Source organism: Triticum urartu, chromosome 7A (genome assembly GCF_056163025.1).
Source record: "Triticum urartu cultivar PI428250 chromosome 7A, HENAU_Tu73, whole genome shotgun sequence".
Taxonomy (NCBI): Eukaryota; Viridiplantae; Streptophyta; class Magnoliopsida; order Poales; family Poaceae; genus Triticum; species Triticum urartu.
The window spans coordinates 197,798,181-197,819,309 of NC_141879.1; positions in this window are offsets into that span (position 1 = coordinate 197,798,181).

Here is a 21,129-nt window from a genome sequence, read left to right on the forward strand (position 1 = left end):
AGTACGATTGGGCGTGGTCCGCAACCCCCAGAGTACGGAGTCGAGCTCCTCAACCCAGTGCTTGTCTGATTCTTTCAAAGACCGCACTAGTCTAGGCTTGATGCCGCTCATAATAAGACCATTGGCTCGTTTGACTTGATCGTTTGTTTGTGGATGATAGACAGAGGCGTAATCGAGTTTGATGCCCAGATTAGCGCACCAGGTTTTCACCTCATCGGCTGTGAAATTGGAGCCGTTATCGGTGATGATGCTGTGTGGAACGCCATAACGATGTACAACACCGGATATGAATTCTATTACCGGCCCGGACTCAGCCGTTTTAACTGGTTTGGCCTCTATCCACTTAGTGAATTTATCCACCATAACCAGCAGATATTTTTTCTTATGACTTACTCCTTTAAGGGGTCCAACCATATCTAGTTCCCAGACCGCGAAAGGCCAAGTGATGGGGATTGCTTGTAGGGCGGTGGGGGGCATATGGCTTTGGTTGGCAAAGAGTTGGCATCCGACGCAACGTTGGCCAAGGTCCTGTGCATCTGCTCGGGCCGTCGACCAATAAAACCCTGTACGGAAGGCCTTGCTAACAAGGGCCTAAGCTGCGGCGTGGTGCCCGCCGAGACCGGCGTGGATCTCAGCCAGGAGCTGCCGCCCCTCCTCCTCGGAGATACATCTTTGAAGGACTCTAGTAGCGCTTTTCTTATAGAGCTCTCCGTCGTGAACCTTGTAGGCCTTAGAACGTCTGACAATGCGGCAGGCCTCATTCTGATCCTCAGGAAGTTCCTTCCTATTAAGGTAGGCCAAGAAGGGTTCGGTCCATGGGGCAATGACTGCCATAATGAGATGGGCCGACGGTGTTATTTCAGTGGCTGAGCCTCCGATGATATCAGTGGGTTTGGAATCTAGGGTTGTGTTCGGATCCGGACTAGTGTTGCCGCTCTCCCCCTGCCACACCACAGATGGCTTAAAAAGCCTTTCCAGAAAGATATTGGGTGGGACGCGGTCGCGCTTGGCGCCGATACGAGCAAGAACATCCGCCGCTTGATTACTTTCTCGGGCCACGTGATGGAACTTGAGCCCCTCGAATCGAGCCAATATTTTTAGGACGTCATTATGATAAGCTACCATCTTCAGATCTTTGGCATCGAAGTCTCCATTTATTTGAGATATTGCAAGGTTTGAGTCCCCGCACACTTCCAAGCGCTGTATGCCCATGGAGACAGCCATCCGGAGACCATGCAATAAGGCCTCGTATTCGGCTGTGTTGTTGGAGTCTGTGTATAGTATTTGGAGTACGTAATGAACGACGACTCCAGTGGGGGACGTCAAAACGATGCCCGCTCCTAGCCCTGCCAACATTTTGGAGCCATCGAAATACATAACCCAATTGGAATATGTGCCGTACTCTTTAGGGAGTTTGGCCTCTGTCCATTCAGCGACGAAGTCGGCCAGTACTTGGGATTTAATAGCTCGACGTGGTTTGTATGTAATATCAAATGGAAGGAGCTCAATGGCCCATTTGGCAATCCGGCCCATGGCATCGCAGTTGTTTATTATGTTGTTGAGTGGTACTTCGGAAGCCACCGTGATCAAACACTCCTGGAAGTAGTGTCGTAGCTTTTGGGATGCCATGAAGACCGTGTATGCTATCTTTTGATAATAGGGGTACTGGGATTTGCATGATGTAAGGATAGTGGATACATAGTATACTGGCTTCTAAAGAGGGAATTTGTGTCCGTCCTGTTCTCGTTCAACGACGAGCATGACGCTCACCACTTGATGTGTTGCTGATATGTATAGCAACATGGGTTTGCCGACGTTTGGCACGGTCAGGATTGGGTTGCTCGCTAGAAGGGTTTTTATTTCTTCCAGTCCGGCTGTTGCCGCATCTGTCCACTCGAAGTGATCAGTTCACCATAGAAGGCGATAGAGTGGCAGTGCCTTTTCTCTCAATCTGGAGATAAAGCGGCTTAGAGCTGCCATGCAACCCGTGAGTTTTTGGACTTGTTTAAGGTCTGTTGGCGTAGCCAATTGTGATGGAGCTCATATTTTGGCTGGATTTGGTTCAATTCCTCTATTGGAAACGATGAAGCCCAGCAGCTTTCCTGCGGGAACGCCAAAAACACACTTTTCCGGATTGAGCTTAATGTCATATGCGCGGAGGTTGTCGAATGTGAGACGTAGGTCATCTATGAGTGTTTCGACGTGCCTTGTCTTGATTACGACATCATCCACATAGGCTTCAACTGTCTTTCCGATTTGTTTCTCCAGGCATGTTTGTATCATGCGTTGGTAGGTGGCGCCGGCGTTCTTGAGCCCGAAGGGCATGGTGTTGAAGCAGAATGGCCCATATGGGGTGATGAATGCTGTTGCAGCTTGGTCAGACTCCTTCATTTTGATTTGATGGTATCCGGAATATGCGTTGAGGAAACATAGTGAGTCGTGTCCTGCGGTAGCATCAATGATTTGATCAATGCGGGGGAGGGGGAAGGGATCCTTAGGGCAAGCCTTATTGAGGTCTTTAAAATCGACGCACAAGCGCCAGGATTTATCCTTCTTTGGTACCATCACCAGGTTTGCCAGCCAGTCCGGATGTTTTATTTCTCTAATGAATCCAGCCTCGATTATCTTGGCTAGCTCCTCTCCCATGGCTTGACATTTGGGTTCGGAAAAGCGCCGCAGTGTTTGTTTGACCGGTTTGTATCCCTTTAGTATGTTGAGGCTGTGTTCGGCCAGCTTGCGTGGGATTGCTAGCATGTCAGAAGTATGCCAGGCGAATATATCCCAATTTTCGCGAAGAAAATCCCGTAGCGCGGCATCGACCGTTGGGTCTAGCTGTGCCCCAATAGATGTTGTCTTCTTGGGGTCCGTTGGATGGACCTGGAATTTGACTATTTCTTCCGCTGGCTTGAAGGAGGTGGATTTGGGGCGTTTGTCTAAGATCACATCGTCCCTGTCCACCGTGGAGCACAGTGCGGTTAATTCTTCGGCTGTGAGGGATTCAGATAATGCCTCAAGGGCCAGGGATGCAGTTTTATTTTCGGCGCGGAGTGCTATGTCCGGATCACTGGAGAGAGTGATTATGCCATTGGGCCCGGGCATCTTAAGCTTCATGTACCTGTAATGAGGTACATCTTGGAAGCGTGTAAATGCCTCTCGCCCCAAGAGGGCGTGATACCCGCTGTTGAAAGGGGCCATTTGGATCCGGATTCTGAAGGACTTTCGAACTTAACAGATCGGGCTCAGGGATATCCACTGATTTCTTAGGCCCGTTGTCCGATTCTATGTTCGGAGGGCAGGATGCATCTCCTCGCAGGTGGGTGTCCGGCTCTTCGAAGCCGGAGATCCGGACATAGTCCGTACTTAGTATGGAGGAAGAGTTGTCGTCTCACTCCTCGACTACTGCTATCTGGTGGGTGATCAATGGAGATTTGATTTCTCTCTGATCGGGTTTAAGCCCAATTCGATCGTAGCCTGTAGCAACCCTCAGGGCAGCGATGCGATCTAGGAGCTCGTTTAAAGACGAAAGCTCCGCTGGATCCATCTGCTTGGAGTGTTCGGAGTCGATACAAAGGGGATTTTTGATGACCCGAGAGGTCATCGTCGGCTTGACGACCGAACGGGCAGTCATGGTAAAGCCGCCCAACCGGAGGGTTTGGCCTGGGGTCAGTGCTCCTTCGGCGGTGATATTGTCCTTGAGAACAAGGCGAGCCATCGGTCCTGTCATCGGCGTCACAGTGGAACTCTCAATGAAAGCACCAATGTCGGTGTCAAAACCGGCGGATCTCGGGTAGGGGGTCCCAAACTGTGCGTCTAAGGTCGATGGTAACAGGAGACAGGGGACACGATGTTTACCCAGGTTCGGGCCCTCTCTATGGAGGCAATACCCTACTTCCTGCTTGATTGATATTGATGAATATGAGTATTACAAGAGTTGATCTACCATGAGATCGAGATGGCAAATCCCTAAAAGCCTAGCCTGTATGACTATGGTAATGATTGTTCCCCTCCGGACTAAGTCCTCTGGTTTATATAGCCACCGGGAGGATCTAGGGTTACACAAGGTCGGTTACAAAGAAAGGAATCTACTTATTCGATCGCCAAGCTTGCCATCCACGCCAAGGAGAGTCCCATCCAGACACGGGTGCAGTCTTCGGTCTTCGTATCTTCACAACCCATCAGTCCGGCTGTCGCTGTCAAAACCGACGGATCTCGGGTAGGGGGTCCCGAACTGTGCGTCTAAGGTTGATGGTAACTGGAGACAGGGGACACGATGTTTTACCCAGGTTCAGGCCCTCTTGATGGAGGTAATACCCTACGTCCTGCTTGATTGATATTGATGAATATGAGTATTACAAGAGTTGATCTACCATGAGATCGTAATGGCTAAACCCTAGAAGTCTAGCCTGTATGACTAAGGTATTGAGTATTCCCCCTCCGGACTAAGTCCTCCGGTTTATATAGACACCAGGGGGATCTAGGGTTACATAGAGTCTGTTACATAATATGGAATCTTCATAGTTGTTCGCCAAGCTTGCCTTCCATGCCAAGGAGAGTCCCATCCGGACACGGGTACAGTCTTCGGTCTTCATATCTTCACAACCCATCAGTCCGGCCCATAGATAACAGGCCGGACGCCCGAGGACCCCTTAGTCCAGGACTCCCTCAGTAGCCCCTGAACCTAGCTTCAATGACAAGGTATCCGGCGCATAGTGGTGACTTCGGCATTGCAAGGCAGGTTTCTCCTTCCGAACTCCCGAATAGTCTTCAGACAAATTGATTGTGTCCAGACCTGTAACACACACCGCACACAACTGTAGAGACAATATAATAACACACGAGTCCCATCCGCTGACAACTTTAGTAATGTGACATCACGCCTGTCCGGTTATAATTTCAAACCGTTTCACCCCACATTTCGAGACGCGGTTGTCATTGGCATGTCTTGTCAAAGAAGAGATCGTGTCCCCTTATCATGGGATTCTCATCAATACGGGTGTGGGTAACCCAACCGTGTAGTTTACACAGTCTTGGGAGCAGGCGAATTTTAAGGCGAATGGGGGGCGTTCGATATTCACCGCCCTTATAAGGAGATAAGATTCCCCTTTCTCCCCCACGCTTTCCTCCTGCCTCTCCGTCCTCGAGCTCCAACACCCAAGTCCTCATTCAAACCAGCACCCAATCATGTCCGGATCCGGAGCCGGCGGCAAGTGGATGACCTCCTCCGTTAAGAGGGAAAATATAGAGGAGCTCCGAGAGGCCGGATACCTGTCCAAGGAGATCGTTCACCGACTCCTGGCTGAGGGACAGATTGTCCCCACCCCCGAGCCTCATGAGAGAGTGGTGTTCCTCACGCATTTTATCCGCGGGCTGGGATTCCCTCTCCACCCATTTGTCCACAGATTGATGTTTTATTATGGGCTAGACTTCCATGATCTAGCCCCTAACTTCATCCTCAACATCTCGGCATTTATAGTCGTGTGCGAGGCCTTTCTCCGCATTCCACCTCACTTTGGCCTATGGCTGAAGACCTTTAATGTGAAGCCAAAGGTGGTGAGAGGCCAACAGGCAGAGTGCGGAGGAGCTATGTTGGGTAAGATGCCCAGCATCACCTGGCTCGAAGGTTCTTTTGTGGAGATGGTGAAGGGGTGGCAATCAGGGTGGTTCTACATCACCGAGCTGCACGACACTAACTGGACGGCGGCCCCCCAATTCTGATCCGGAGTTCCGATGCGGCTCACCTCCTGGAAAGAGAAGGGCCTAACCTGGGGTGCTCTGGGCGATCTGACAAGGATCTAGACGTGCGTCCAGAACATGATATCTAGAAAGATTAAGCTTGTCAATGTGATCCAGGTTATGCTCATCCGCCGGATCCTCCCGTGCCAATGCCGAACTTGTTATTTATGGGAATTCGATCCGGCCAAGCACCAGACGCTGCTAGAGCTCTTCGGCACAATGCACGAGGATATCTGGAAAGTGCTCTTCAAGGCCGGCGAGATTCCACCGCCTACAACCGTGGATCATGGGCTTAGCTCAAAGCACTAAGCTAATTCGGTAAGTTTTTTCACGCTCTCAAGGCATAACCTTTACTAGCGTATTGTGAGAAAGAAGTCTAAGCTCTCCAATCAATTTTTTCCTTAGGCCTGGGTCGACATAGCGAGGCGGGTTAACTATCCAGCCCCGCTACCCGAAGACGAAGAGACCCCACTCCTGACGAAGATGTTGTTCCTGGCGCCTTATGACGTGCCAGAGAAGAAGACCAAAAAGGAATCCAAGGGGACCAGGAGTGGGCTTCGTCAAAAGGATTCTTTGGAACTATCGTCCGAAGACGAGACTAACCCTTTGATCGCCGAAGACAGCAATGAGGAGGAGGAGGAAGATAACCCCCCTAGAGGGGGGAAGGAAGAAAAGGGTGGCCTCCACAAACCTAAAGGCGAAGGCACCCAAGAGGGGGAAGGCCTCCCTTGTGGATAACTCCGCGTGGGATGTCGATAGCAGTCCGGAACGAATGCCCCGGACCAAACCTCGGGCCGCTTCGTAAGTACCCAATACCTTATGCTCGTCCAAATGTTCGGCCCTTCCCCTTTGTAATATGTTTAATTTATGCTATTGTAGTCCGGCTCGCGATGGTTCTCCGCAGTCCTCGATAGAGGGCTCGCTAGACTCAAAAGAGATGGCTAGCATGTCGCCGCCACCTGCTCACTCTGCCTCGCCCAAGGGTGATGATGATGTGGTGTCCCAAAGGGCCTTCCCCAACAAAGGGGAGGCTCCGGAGATCGTCAGGGCGGTGTCCAAGGGTGACTCCGCGGCCGCCGGACACATGGGGGAAGAAACCCCCATGGAGACTGATGGTGGGGGACGAGTTCCATTCGGCCCTTAGCCGAATACCATTGCTACCTCTTGAGCTTGCGTTGGATTTCCCCGAAGAGGAAGGGATGATGCGGCAGAGTAGCGTAAGTATTTCCCTCAGTTTTTGAGAACCAAGGTATCAATCTAGTAGGAGGCCACGCTCAAGTCCCTCGTACCTGCACGAAACGATAGCTACTCGCAACCAACGCGATTAGGGGTTGTCAATCCCTTCACGGTCACTTACGAGAGTGAGATCTGATAGATATAATATTTTTGGTATAAAGATGCAAAGTGAAAAGTAAAAGGCAAAGTAATAAGCAAAGCAAGATTAAAGTGATGGAGATTAATATGATGAGAATAGACCCGGGGGCCATAGGTTTCACTAGTGGCTTCTCTCAAGAGCATAAGTATTCTACGGTGGGTGAACAAATTACTGTTGAGCAACTGACAGAATTGAGCATAGTTATGAGAATATCTAGGCATGATCATGTATATAGGAATGACGTCCGTGACAAGTAGACCGAAATGATTCTGCATCTACTACTATTACTCCACTCATCGACCGCTATCCAGCATGCATCTAGAGTATTAAGTTAAAAATAGAGTAACGCTTTAAGCAAGATGACATGATGTAGAGAGATAAATTCATGCAATATGAAATAAAACCCATCTTGTTATCCTCGATGGCAACGATGCAATACGTGCCTTGCTGCCCCTTCTGTCACTGGCAAAGGACACCGCAAGATCGAACCCAAGGCTAAGCACTTCTCCCATGGCAAGAACTACCAATCTAGTTAGCCAAACAAAACGGATAATTCGAAGAGACTTGCAAAGATAACCAATCATACATAAAAGAATTCAGAGAAGATTCAAATATTATTCATAGATAGACTTGATGATAAACCCACAATTCATCGGTCTCAACAAACACACCGCAAAAATAAGATTACATCGAATAGATCTCCACGAGAGAGGGGGAGAACTTTGTATTGAGATCCAAAAAGAGAGAAGAAGCCATCTAGCTACTAACTATGGACCCGAAGGTCTGAGGTAAACTACTCACACTTCATCAGAGAGGCTATGATGATGTAGAAGCCCTCCGTGACGACGGCCTTCTCCGGCGGAGCTTCGGAACAGGCCCCAAGATGGGATCTCGTGGATACAGAAAGTTGCGGCGGTGGAATTAGTTTTTTTGCTCCTGTTCTGATCGTTTGGGGGTACGTAGGTATATATAGGAGGAAGAAGTACATCGGTGGAGCTCTGAGGGGCCCACGAGGTAGGGGGCGCGCCCTGGGGGGGCGCCCCCACCCTCGTGACCGCCTCTCTGATGCCTTGGCATAGGGTCCAAGTCTCCTGGATCACGTTCGGTGAGAAAATCACGTTCCCGAAGGTTTCATTCCGTTTGGACTCCGTTTGATATTCCGTTTCTTCGAAACACTAAAATAGGGAGAAAACAGCAATTCTGGGCTGGGCCTCCGGTTAATAGGTTAGTCCCAAAAATAATATAAAAGTGGAAAATAAAGCCCAATATAGTCCAAAACAGTAGATAATATAGCATGGAGCAATAAAAAATTATAGATACGTTGGAGACGTATTAGACATCCCCAAGCTTAATTCCTGCTCGTCCTCGAGTAGGTAAATGATAAAAAGAGAATTTTTGGTGCGGAGTGCTTCAATGCAAATCTTCTTAATTGTGATATGAATATTCAGATTAGAAAGATTGAAGACAAAAGTTTATATTGACATAAAAATAATAATACTTCAAGCATACTAACAAAGCAATTATGTCTTCTCAAAATAACATGGCTAAAGAAAGTTATCCCTACAAAATCATATAGTCTGGCTATGCTCTATCTTCACCACACAAAATATTTAAATCATGCACAACCCTGATGACAAGCCAAGCAATTGTTTCATACTTTTGACATTCTCAAAATTTTTCAATCTTCACGCAATACATGAGCGTGAGCCATGGATATAGCACTATAGGTGGAATAGAATGGTGGTTGTGGAGAAGACAAAAAGAGGGGAAGATAGTCTCACATCAACTAGGCGTATCAACGGGCTATGGAGATGCCCATCAATAGATATCAATGTGAGTGAGTAGGGATTGCCATGCAATGGATGCACTAGAGCTATAAGTATATGAAAGCTCAAAAACAAACTAAGTGGGTGTGCATCCAACTTGCTTGCTCATGAAGACCTAGGGCAATTTGAGGAAGCCCATCATTGGAATATACAAGCCAAGTTCTATAATGAAAGATTCCCACTAGTATATGAAAGTGATAACATGAGAGACTCTCTACTATGAAGATCATGGTGCTACTTTGAAGCACAAGTGTGGTAAAAGGATAGTAACATTGTCCCTTCTCTCTTTTTCTCTCATTTTTATTTTTTTTATTTGGGCCTTTTCTCTTTTTTATGGCCTCTTTTCTTTCTCCTTTTTTGGGGCTTCTTTGGCCTCTTTTATTTATTTTTCGTCCGGAGTCTCATCCCGACTTGTGGGGGAATCATAGTCTCCATCATTCTTTCCTCACTGGGACAATGCTCTAATAATGATGATCATCACACATTTATTTTTCTTACAACTCAACAATTACAACTCGATACTTAGAACGAAATATGACTCTATATGAATGCCTCTGGCGGTGTACCGGGATATGCAATGAATCAAGAGTGATATGTATGAAAGAATTATGAACGGTGGCATTGCCACAAATACGATGTCAACTACATGATCATGCTAGCAATATGACAATGATGGAGTTTGGCATAATAAACAGAACGGTGGAAAGTTGCATGGCAATATATCTCGGAATGGCTATGGAAATGCCATAATAGGTAGGTATGGTGGCTGTTTTGAGGAAGGTATATGGTGGATGTATGATACCGGCGAAAGGTGCACGGTATTAGAGATGCTAGCAAAGGTGGAAGGGTGAGAGTGCGTATAATCCATGGACTCAACATTAGTCATAAAGAACTCATATACTTATTGCAAAAATCTGCAAGTTATCAAAGCAAAGTATTACGCACATGCTCCTAGGGGGATAGATTGGTAGGAAAAGACCATCGCTCGTCCCCGACTGCCACTCATAAGGAAGACAATCAATAAATAAATCATGCTCCGACTTCATCACATAACGGTTCACCATACGTGCATGCTACGGGAATCACAAGCTTCAACACAAGTATTCTTCAAATTCACAACTACTCAAGTAGCATGACTTTAATATTATTACCTCCATATCTCAAAACAATTATCATGCTTCAATCTTTTCTTAGTATTCAACGCACTCAAAAGAAAGTTTCACAAATCTTGAGTACCAAGCATATTATTATTAAGCAAATTACCATGCTATTAAGAGACTCTCAAAATAATTTAAGTGAAGCATGAGAGATCAATAGTTTATTTAAAAGAAATCCACCACCGTGCTCTAAAAGATCTAAGTGAAGCACATGGAGCAAAATTATAACGCTCAAAAGATTTAAGTGAAGCACATTGAGAAAAACTACTTAGCTCAAAAGATATAAGTGAAGCACATAGAGCAAAATTATAACGCTCAAAAGATATAAGTGAAGCACATAGAGCAAAACTACTTAGCTCAAAAGATATAAGTGAAGCACATAGAGCAAAACTACTTAGCTCAAAAGATATAAGTGAAGCACATAGAGTATTCTATAAATTCTAATTCATGTATGGCTCTCTCAAAAGGTGTGTACAGCAAGGATGATTGTGGCACACTAACAAACAAAGACACAAATAATACAAGACGCTCCAAGTAAAACACATATCATGTTGGTGAATAAAAATATAGCTCCAAGTAAAGTTACCGATAGAAGTAGACGAAAGAGGGGATGCCTTCCGGGGCATCCCCAAGCTTTGGCTTTTAGGTGTCCTTAGATTATATTGGGGGTTCCATGGGCATCCCCAAGCTTAGGCTCTTTCCACTCCTTGTTCCATAATCCATCAAATCCTTACCCAAAACTTGAAAACTTCACAACACAAAACTTAAGGTAGAAAACTCGTGAGCTCCGTTAGCGAAAGAAAACAAAATACCACTTCAAGGTACTGTAATGAACTCATTATTTATTTATATTTATGTTAAACCTACTGTATTCCAACTTCTCTATGGATTATAAACTATTTTATAGACATAGATTCATCAAAATAAGCAAACAACACACGAAAAACAGAATCTGTCAAAAACAGATTAGTCTGTAGTAATCTGTAGCTAGCGCAAGATCTGTAACCCCAAAAATTCTAAAATAAATTGCTGGACGTGAGGAATTTATCTATTAATCATATGCAAAAAGAATTAACTAAATATCACTCTCCAAATAAAAATGACAGCAGTTCTCGTGAGCGCTAAAGTTTCTGTCTTTTACAGCAAGTTCAACAAGACTTTCCCCAAGTCTTCCCAACGGTTCTACTTGGCACAAACACTAATTAAACACAAAAAACACAACCAAAACAGAGGCTAAATAGTTTATTTATTACTAAACAGGAGCAAAAGGTAAGGAATAAAAATAAAATTGGGTTGCCTCCCAACAAGCGCTATCGTTTAACGCCCCTAGCTAGGCATAACAAGCGAGGATAGATCTAGGTATTGCCATCTTTGGTATTAGGAAAGAAAAGAGAAAACTTGCTATCTATAGAATTAATCCTTCTATTTTGATAAAGCACATGGCTATTAATGGTGGAAGAAAGATTAAGTATGGTACGGAAGTTTGTATCTAGGCTAGCCTTTATCTCTCCCTAATAATAAAGCATGGATTGAGTCTCCGGGTTCACCGTCGCGCCCTTTTTTAAAATAGTCCCTGTTGTTTTAGGTATTCAACCCGTACTCACGTCCCTAAGTGAAATAATGATTCGCGATAGAAAAAAAGAAGTCCCAAACAGGTGTTGCATCGCCCCCACCGCTTCGCGATAGAAAAAAAGAAGTCCCAAACGGGTGTTGCATCGCCCCCACCGCTTCGCCTCGATTGGCACTGGCGCAGGACACCCTACCGCTCATCCTCGCCTCACACCGGAGGTGACCACCACCATCCTCCCCACTCCCTCCCCTTCCCCAACCCGATATAGATGCCTAACCCGTGGTAACGGGCAGGAGGCCGGCGGGTGACGCGAGGCGCGGTGGCGGCGCGAGGAAGACGGGCAAATACGGGCGTGACGTCGACTGATGGCTGGTGCGGCAGCTTGTTCCGGTGCCAGCAGCATCCTGCTCATCCAGAGAAGGAGAGATAAGGGCCTTAGGGAGAGAGGAAACAGAGGAAGAAAGGAGAAGGAGAAGGGGCGCAAGGTGAGGGAGGGATCTGGCGGGTGGTGCGAGGGCTTGCTCCGGTGGCGGCGGCGGCCTTCTCATACAAAGAAAGAGATGGGCAGGGCGTGGGGGGAGAGAGGAAGCAAGGAGAAGGAGAAGGGGCGCATGGTGAGGAAGACGGTCGCCGGCTGTGGTGCCTCCGGTGACCGACCGGCGGCACAATGGCGAGTTCCTGTTGAGGCCACACAGAACTAGCACCGTCAGCACCACAAGACCACACCAGGAGGGTGTCTGGTCATCGGCGTGGTCTCCCTCCAGCCGGCGCGTCTGACCACAGCCAATGGTGTTTGGAGTTCTGGACACCTGCTCGAGCTACCCTGCTGCTACTACTTCTGTCCTCACGCCTCTGCTGCTGCTCCTTCTACTTCTCAGATGCCCCTGCTTGCTCTGAACTCTCCCACTCTCTGCTGTTGCATCTGAGTGTGGCCACAGTGCTGGTCTAAGCAGCAACCGAGTGGTGTTCGAGGCGATGGGTGCCTGGAGAGGGCATGCTGGGCGATGCTGCTGTAGAGTATGAGAGACAGCAGAGAGCAGAGAGATGAGAGGTAGAGAGAGCAGAGAGAGGCATTGATTGCTGCACATACTGATCTGGTCCTGTGGAGAAAAAAGAGATAGGTGATGAAGAGAGAGAGAGAGAGAGAGAGCAGAGAGATAGAGACAACAGTGAGAGATGCGCACATCACTGAACCCTTTCGATTCTGTTGCAATGTCAAATACAGTAGTTTTTTGTGTTCTAACTCTCTTGGAGAATCTGCAGTTATTTGGCTCATCGTCGTGCCTCAAGTTTATGACAGTGACATGGTTGTACACCGTCGACTTTGCCGGAAATCCGTCTGCACATACTCCACTGTCCGTCAAAACTTGGTCTGACCTAAGGTACATACACTACAGTGTTATCGATTTGCATCTGTCATCATCTATTTACTTCTTAAGTCTGTATGTCATCAACTATACTACTTATTAAAAGGGAGAAGGAGAGGATATGTTAGAGCTAGATGAAATAATAGCCCTGTGAAAGAGAGGATTCTGCTTTCTAAGTGAGTATCTTGGTGCATGCTTGTTTCTGAATAAAATGCAGAGGTCATGAATGAATTAAACCAAGCTACTATGAAATCAGAGAGCAGGCAACGATAGGTGTATTTTCAGTTAAAGCACTATCAGTTGTATATACCCCATTTGAGAAAAAATATGTTTATGCTCCTTGTAAACTACTAGGTATTATTTAAACGTTTTTACATAAGACTGTCCGCCCAGATATGGTAACTAATTAGTATATTATAGTTAAGTTACCGTATTAATTAATTAGTATATTAGTATATCGCCAGGCTGCAGCAAAAAAATTGGTCGGTCCCAGCAAAAAAATAGTTCCAGCTAAAAAAGATCGCTGTCGCGGTCACAGGTACTATATGGTTCTACTGTATGTTTCTGTAGTTATTTGGTTGAGTCCTCATGGAAATTTGCTAGAGTTGCAATAGCCTTGATCAAATATTCAGGTACATGCGTCCAATATCCTGTGCGTGCGTGACTTGGATTGATCTTTGTTGGACAGAAGTGTATAATAATTTGGTAAATGTTTGACTGAATTTGATAATTTCTGGGTGCAGAATGTGAGTTACGGTGTTAGAGGCCCTGAACGCATTTAGCACGTGAAAATATGTGTTAAGTCCTGTTCCAAGTTGTTACCTTTCGGAAAGAGAACACAACAGATATAGATTTCTATTCGAAGCACAAGTTAACCACAAAGAATCTCCATGCTTTTGCACCGAATGTGAAATCAACTTTCAAAGATTGACATGGCCATTGTTTCTCGCTTTCCCCCTGAAGACAAAAAAGGGATTGTTCAGGCTGATTTGTGTTTGTGCAAGAAAAACCCAAGGAAACTCTGCCGAAGATTTACGAGGTGAAGGACCCGTGTGTTGCAACGGGAGATCCAATTTCATGGATGACACTTATTCTCCCGTTGCAACGCACAGGCCCTTTTGCTAGTCTCTTTAATAGATTCATTTTGGTAAGAGAGCAAAAGAGATGTAGATTCAACTTTCTCATTCATGGGGTGCCCAAATATAGTTTTCATTTTTTCATAAGTGTCTACGACATCCCCTTCAAGGAAACCTTCTTCAAATATAGAATCTAAGACATGCTTAAAAGAAGAAGGAAGGGCAATATAAAAGCTTTTTAAGTAAACTTCAATTTGATATTGAGGAACATAGCTAGCCCTGATCCTTAATAGTCTATACCAAGCATCTTTCAAAGATTCATCAAGTAAATAACGAAAAATTCTAGAATCATCTTCATCAAAATTATTAAGACTCTCATTGATAATTCCGTTAGGTTTTTCCATAGTATCCTTGTTTATAAGTTTAGCGAGGATAGAAGGGTTGTCCAAAGTACTAAAACTCTGGAGAGAACCCCCAACCCTTTTTGATTCAGACCTAGTGGAAAAAGGCAAGCGGAAAGAGAAGGTGAATAAAGCGGCAAGGGTGAAGTGGGGGAGAGGAAAACGAGAGGCAAATGGCAAATAATGTAATGCGAGATATAGGGATTGTGATGGGTACTTGGTATGTTGACTTTTTGCGTAGACTCCCCGGCAACGGCGCCAGAAATCCTTCTTGCTACCTCTTGAGCTTGCGTTGGATTTCCCCGAAGAGAAAGGGATGATGCAGCAGAGTAGCGTAAGTATTTCCCTCAGTTTTTGAGAACCAAGGTATCAATCCAGTAGGAGGCCACACTCAAGTCCCTCGTACCTGCACAAAACGATAGCTACTCACAACCAACGCAATTAGGGGTTGTCAATCCCTTCACGGTCACTTACGAGAGTGAGATCTGATAGATATAATATTTTTGGTATTTTTGGTATAAAGATGCAAAGTGAAAAGTAAAAGGCAAAGTAATAAGCAAAGCAAGATTAAAGTGATGGAGATTAATATGATGAGAATAGACCCGGGGGCCATAGGTTTCACTAGTGGCTTCTCTCAAGAGCATAAGTATTCTACGGTGGGTGAACAAATTACTGTTGAGCAATTGGCAGAATTGAGCATAGTTATGAGAATATCTAGGCATGATCATGTATATAGGCATCACGTCCGTGACAAGTAGACCGAAACGATTCTGCATCTACTACTATTACTCCACTCATCGACCGCTATCCAGCATGCATCTAGAGTATTAAGTTAAAAACAGAGTAACACTTTAAGCAAGATGACATGATGTAGAGAGATAAATTCATGCAATATGAAATAAACCCCATCTTGTTATCCTCGATGGCAACGATGCAATACGTGCCTTGCTGCCCCTTCTGTCACTGGGAAAGGACATTGCAAGATCGAACCCAAAGCTAAGCACTTCTCCCATGGAAAGAACTACCAATCTAGTTAGCCAAACCAAACAGATAATTCGAAGAGACTTGCAAAGATAACCAATCATACATAAAAGAATTCAGAGAAGATTCAAATATTATTCATAGATAGACTTGATCATAAACCCACAATTCATCGGTCTCAACAAACACACCGCAAAAAGAAGATTACATCGAATAGATCTCCACGGGAGAGGGGGAAAACTTTGTATTAAGATCCAAAAAGAGAGAAGAAGCCATCTAGCTACTAACTATGGACCCGAAGGTCTGAGGTAAACTAGTCACACTTCATCGGAGAGGCTATGATGATGTAGAAGCCCTCCGTGATGACGGCCTTCTCTGGCGGAGCTCCGGAACAGGCCCCAAGATGGGATCTCGTGGATACAGAAAGTTGCAGCAGTGGAATTAGGTTTTTGGCTCCTATTCTGATCATTGGGGGTACGTAGGTATATATAGGAGGAAGAAGTACGTCGGTGGAGCTCCGAGGGGCCCACGAGGCAGGGGGCGTGCCCTAGGGGGGCGCCCCCCACCCTCGTGACCGCCTCTCTGATGCCTTGGCATAGGGTCCAAGTCTCCTGGATCACGTTCAGTGAGAAAATCACGTTCCCGAAGGTTTCATTCCGTTTGGACTCCGTTTGATATTCCGTTTCTTCGAAACACTGAAATAGGCAAAAAACAACAATTCTGGGCTGGGCCTCCGGTTAATAGGTTAGTCCCAAAAATAATATAAAAGTGGAAAATAAAGCCCAATATAGTCCAAAACAATAGATAATATAACATGGAGCAATCAAAAATTATAGATACGTTGGAGACGTATCCATCATTCCGGAGACCTGTACGGCTCCGGAGTCTAGTGAACGGCCTTCCCCGAAAGGAGGGGGTGTGCCTGTTACACTAGGGACCTCTGTCCGACCAAAGGCACCGGATGATCTACTGGAAGCGCTGCGAGACGTTTCCATTGTAGATGAGCATCGTGCCGTCATGGGTACGGTGATAAAAAAAGGTTCAGTCTGCCAAAAGTGGACTGACCGAAGCCTGCACTGGCCTTTTAACAGGCTTTGAGGTAATAATAATTGTAGAAAGAATATCACAACATAGACCATAGCCCCTGATGCTCTGTCCGGTGTTCGGAAAGAAAAGCCGAACAAAGGATCAAAACAAGTTTCGTAGGAGTCTAACATATGATGTCTATATGAATAAGCCGGCATTGCTACTGGCTGTTGCCGCTCATACTGCGGAGGTCTCCAAACTGAAGAGGAGCCTGGAGCGGGCTGAGGAATTGCTCAGTCTTGTGAAGACGTAGCTGGAGGACAACAAAGGTATGCAGTAACCTGTGCGTGTATGTTAGGAAGGATGAATACTTCTTGCTGACTAAAGTGTCATGGACTATGCTAGGGGCCACGACCGAGGTGGCGGCCCTCAAGAAGGCATTAGCCGAGGCTGAGGACAAAGCGGCCAAGGAACGCGCTGCATGCGAAAAGCATGAGGCCCGGGTCAGCGAAAAGCATGCCGTTAAGAAGTACGAGTCCCTGGAGCGTGATTCTAAGACGCAGGCGTCTGAACTTGCCAAGGCTCGCCAGAGCTCACAATAGGCTTGAGCCAAAGCCCAGAGCGCTCTTCAAGAACTCTAGGCGGCTAAGAAGATTGCGGCAGGTAAATTTTTCATTATGCAAAGCAAGTTCATGAAGGGAACACTCCTGTTGCTTACCCGAATTTGGTGCTCCATAGGGGCGTTTACGAATTTGCCGCATAGCATATCCGATGCTGCTAAATTCTATCGAGCCGAGGAAGGGAGTTCAACGGAGAAGTTGTTCTGGTCTCAATATCTTGGACCAGAACATCCGGTATCCTTCAGCGACCAGCTGAAACAGTTGGTCGAGCTGCACAAGGTAGCCGAGCTGGCCACGAGGGACCTGATAGTCCGGCTATGGCCTGCCGCGCCAGTACCCAGCAGCTACTTTGGGCTTGTGAAGCGGCTTGTTAGTGCCTGCCCGCGACTTGAGGTCGTAAAGCAGTCACTCTGTATTGAAGGTGCCCGGATGGCCTTTGCTCGTTGCAAGGTGTGGTGGGCAAAAATGGATGCCATCGAGCTGACCAAGGGGCCGCCGAAGGGCAAGGAGCACCGTACACTCGAGCGCTATTTTGCGGATGTCCTCGAGGGGTCTTGTATTGTAGCCATGCAGTGCGGGAAGGACGTTATTTTCGAGTGAATATAGTCGTATTTTGTCTTGTATGATGACAACAAATCCGCTTTGTAATATATAATTTTTATTATGTTTTGATTGTTTCCTCCTGTGCGGCCGTGTTGTATGAAATCTGAGGGTTAACCAGTCATCAGCTTCAGCCCTCGCGTAGGTAGTACGGAGGTGTTCGGGATGGAATCTAAACAATCTTGATCCGATCATATGGTCCTTGAAGGAGTTGTTTAGTGCAACGAACCAGGCAACCAGACTATACGGCTTGAACGCTATCACTTAGCCATATGAGTTTTATAATAAAACATAGACACAACCCCTGGTATACGAACCAGAGTGCTGCCAGTGTCTGATCAAGAAGTACCGATCCTTCATGAAATGCACAAAAATCTCCAACGATTTGAGACCTCCGAACAGCTGACTAGCTCTCGCCGCATCATGACAGTCAGTTTTCGGCTTTCTCTACTGAGGTGCTCATCTAGTTTAGACCAGGACACAATCGCAGTAGTTCTCCCTTTACTACCCTAGCCGATGTAGTGGAACGTAGGGTAGCAAGCACAGGAGCCGGGCAACCCAACTGTTGACCAAAGACATGATTCGGAGCCAATGCATATAATGCTAAATTCGGGGTGCCGAACTATACTTATAGAAAGTGTTCGGACTTTTGTTGCCGTAGTGTAAGGTGCTATATATAAAGCCCCTGGCAAACATCAAACGTATCAAAGTGTACGGGTGCTACCTGATGGGGTTATCCACAGGGAATCTGAAAAAGAAAAGAGAGAAAGAAAACAGAAAAGACTTAAAGGTAAAAAGATGGGGTCCTAAAGCTCCAGCTACACACTGTTTTCATTGTAATGTAATTAGTACGTCAAGGCGCATTGATACAAATAGTGCAAGAAGCAATAGGCTATTTAACATGCCGAAACCAGGGGAGAGCTGCATATGGGTCCTGGAAAACAGGTAGAGTTATCGTTAACGGAATCACCTAAAAAGTTCCCCATATGTCCGCACTTCTCGCCGTCTTGGTGTATTTATCCTACAAGAGAACCGATGACCAAACCCCCCGATGGGGCCTGTGGGATTGAGACCTGAAAGTAAAACAAGTAAAAGTGAAATTATGTGTGTATCCGATGTCGGTTGAGCCGTGCCATGGATCACAAGTTGTCTGTGCCTCCGTCAATGCCCATGGAATTTTAAGTGCGTAGTTATGTACGCGCGGCATGAATGCCACCACTTGATCGGGACTGAGACAGAGGTCGGATTGCTAGTCGAGCTCCTGATGAGCCGAGCTCTGCTACTGCAGAGTAGTTCGGACCCTCTTAAGGGTGTCCGCGGGCTCGGCAGCCGAATGAAGGTTCTGCTTGAGAAGGCCGCTTTGTATTTCTGCTGCTAGGGCAACTGTGTGCTCTTCTGTACGGAGAGAGCATTCCATATTGCCATTGACTATTATGACACCACGTGGACCGGGCATCTTGAGCTTGAGATAAGCATAATGTGGCACTGCGTTGAATCGAGCAAACGCAGTTCGTTCGAACAGTGCATGATAGCCGCTTCAGAATGGGACGATATCGAAGATTAACTCCTCTCTTCGGAAGTTGTCCGGAGATCCGAAGACAACCTCTAATGTGATTGAGCCCCTACAGCGGGCCTCTACACTTGGCATGACTCCTTTAAAGGTAGTCCTTGTAGGCTTTATCCTTGATGGGTTAATGCCCATTTTCCGCGCTGTATCCTGATAGAGCAGATTGAGGCTGCTACCACCGTCCATAAGGACGCGAGTCAGGTGAAACCCATCAATTATTGGGTCTAAGACTAGTACGGCTGAGCCCCCGTGATGGATACTGGTCGGGTGGTCCCGGTGATTGAAAGTGATCGGGCATGATGACCATGGATTGAATTTTGGGGCGACTGGCTCTATCACGTAGACGTCCCTAAGCGCACGCTTGTGCTCCCTCTTGGGGATGTGGGTGGCATATATCATCTTCACCATTTTGACCTGAGGGGGAAACTTCTTCTGTCCCCCTATGTTCGGCTGCTGTGGCTCTTCGTCATCGTCCTCGCTTTGCGATCCTTTTTCCCTGTTCTCGGTGTTTAATTTGCCGGCCTGTTTGAAAACCCAGCACTCTCTATTTGTATGATTAGGAGGCTTGTCGGGGGTGCCGTGAATCTGGCATGGATGATCAAGTATGCGGTCTAGGCTGGATGGGCCCGAATTGTTCTTTTGGAACGGCTTCTTCCGCTGGCCGAACTTAGAGCCACTGAATCCGGCGTTGACCGCCATATCCTCGGTGTTGTCAGCGCTGTTTCGGCGCTTGTATCTATTGTGTAGAGACTTGTATTTGTTACTTTTAACTTCATGGGTGCCGGCGTCACTTGCATTGTTTTTGCTACGAGCCAACCAACTGTCCTCGCCCACACAAAAGCGGGTCATTAGTGCCGTGAGGGCCGCCATGGATTTTGGCTTTTCTTGGCCAAGGTGGCGAGCGAGCCATTCGTCGCGGATGCTATGTTTGAAAGCCGCTAGAGCTTCAGCGTCCGGACAGTCAACAATTTGGTTCTTTTTAGTTAGGAACCTTGTCCAGAATTTCCTGGCGGACTCTTCGGGCTGCTGGACTATATGGCTTAAGTCATCAGCGTCCGGAGGTCGAACTTATGTACCTTGTAAGTTATCGAGGAAAGCCTCTTCCAAGTCCTCCCAACTGCCGATGGAATTTTTAGGCAGACTGTCTAGCCAATGCCGAGCTAGCCCCTTGAGTTTTAGAGGGAGGTATTTGATGGCGTGAAGGTCATCTCCGCGTGCCATATGTATGTGGAGAATGAAGTCTTTGATCCACACCACGGGGTTCATGGTCCCATCGTATGATTCTATGTTCACGGGCTTGAATCCTTCGGGGAATTCGTGGTCCAGGACCTCATCAGTGAAGCAATGAGGGTGTGCGGGGCCTCTGTATCGGACCGTATCGTGACACAACTCTGATGGAGTCCGTCTGCGGTGTTCGGCCTGCGCATGACTGGGTTTGTCACGTCTGAATAGGTGGCCGTTGTCACGTGTCGAGGTGCGTCCTCGCGATCCATAGATTGATCTGGTAGGTCCTGCTTTATTGTTCAGGTTCTGCCGGAGGTCATATGTATGGCTGTGGGCGAATTTACCTTTGCCTGAGTGACGAGGCGGGGCGGGCTGGTGTTCAGCATGAGCTACCGTTTTGTCCCGACCACGGAGTGGTCGGTCAGCCGCATTATATGATGGTGGTATATATTCCGGCGCCTCCTCGTCGAACTGAGGTAGCAATTTACGCTTTGGGTAGCTTTTGGTTGGGCGCTTGAGGCCGTATTCTTCGGCTGCTAGGACATCAGTCCATTTATCGTTGAGCAGATCCTGGTCAGCTTGAAGCTGCTGCTTCTTCTTCAGGCT